The sequence below is a fragment of the Pteropus medius genome, unplaced genomic scaffold (genome assembly GCF_902729225.1).
Source record: "Pteropus medius unplaced genomic scaffold, Ma_sr-lr_union100, whole genome shotgun sequence".
Lineage (NCBI taxonomy): Eukaryota > Metazoa > Chordata > Mammalia > Chiroptera > Pteropodidae > Pteropus > Pteropus medius.
The window spans coordinates 24,090,580-24,092,232 of record NW_024354875.1 but is presented as its reverse complement, the minus strand read 5'-3'; the positions used below and the strand labels follow the sequence as shown (position 1 = coordinate 24,092,232).

General features: G+C 38.5%; 1 pseudogene; it reads left to right on the top strand.

The window, feature by feature from the left end:
• Positions 1-1,317: 1,317 nt before the first annotated feature.
• LOC120597418 (uncharacterized) lies at positions 1,318-1,436 on the top strand (annotated as a pseudogene).
• Positions 1,437-1,653: the final 217 nt, after the last annotated feature.

Below are 1,653 nucleotides of genomic sequence, written 5' to 3'. Positions count from 1 at the left end.
TCTCCCTGCGGAGTTGAAGAACGAAATGCCAGCTTGACTCTTAGACTCTCTATAAATCCTGCAGCCTCTGATTCTGGCCTGGCTGTCTGAAAGGATCAGATTGTCTCAAGCCTGTAGACACCCAAAATAATCCAGTGAGCTGCTGGAGCCTTGATTTGAGTAAAACCCAGGTGGAATTGATATAGAATTGTAGCTTTAAACACTCCAATTCAGAGATTAGGCTTAACACTCAGTAGTTAATGTATGGGTTTCTGAAACCCTGTGTATTTCTAAATTACTAATGGGATGGAATAAAGTTGACTGTTCTTAAAGGTTAATTCTGAGGCTGGCTCTTCTCTATAATTTGACGTAATCAAGACTATTTGAATCACTAAAGCTGAGCTTATGGGAAAAATTTTTTGATAACTCCACAAAATGGACACTAAATATTGAATAATTAAAATGAAAGCTGTAATTTTTTTTGGATTTGAACTAGAGAAAGTACTAAAAATGAGCAATTCTATTAAAAAAAAAATACTCCAGTGACTGAAGAATTAATAACAGTTGTAAATGGGTTTGGTGATAGAAACAGTCTGATGGTGGTTTGGGACAGCTATATGGGCACATGACTGTCACAAGTTATGGTTTCAGTACTAAATATGGCATGAGCATTTATTAATTGGGTAAGGGTTAGCTAGGTGGGAAATACAGTTTTATAACTGGTCTGAAATTTACTCAACGCATTACTTTGGAATCTCCCCACCTCCAATTTAATGTTTGACTGATTTCCTCTTCACTCCAGAGTTTAGATGAAATGATAATGATGATAATAATGTTAATGATTCATTAGGTACACAACTCTCTTAGGTATTGTTAGGCACTTATATACATTAGCTCTGAAGTTAAAGCTCATAAAGAGAGAGGACTTGTGGTGGGTACGTAGTGCCAGCTTACATCTTTTACTCCATATCCTGAAGGAGCTGTGCTATTTTCAGAGACACCAGCCTCACTATTATTGAGTTTCCTTGAAATTGTGCTTGGCAGGACAGATGCTACAGTTGAGGATTATTTTCTTTAAGTCAGGGAAATATGTACAAGTCATACTCTGTTCAAGAGTCTGTGTTCCTGGAAGAAATCGAGCACTAGGAGTAGTATGGGCAGGGTCTGATTCAGCTCCTTCATTTCCCAGTATAGTTAAAAGAGCAGGAAGAGTAAAAGCACTAAGAAAGAGAACAATTCTGTGTTCACAGGTTGTCTGTTATACCAAAGATTTTCCTGGGCAGGCGTTTTTGATGGGTGGGAAAACCATGGAATCAAGGAGCGTTAAAAGTAAACAATCACTAGGGCCATGCCACCCTGAACAAGCTGGATTCCGTCTGATCTCAGAAGCTAAGCAGGGTCGGGCCTGGTTAGTACTTGGATGGGAGACGACCTAGGAAGACCATGTGCTGTAGATGTAAAAAATAAATAAATAAATAAAAATAAACAATCATATAACAGGTTTCTTCTTCCAGGAAAAATGTATACACCCTTCCTGGTGTTACATCAACTAAAGAGCAGATCTGTTGCGGAAAATTCTGGCTGGATATTGACTTCCACTCAACCCCTTGCCTGAACTCTTATGTAGTGCACCTCCTGAACAACCTTTCATGGCATCTCTGATACAAGATTTTA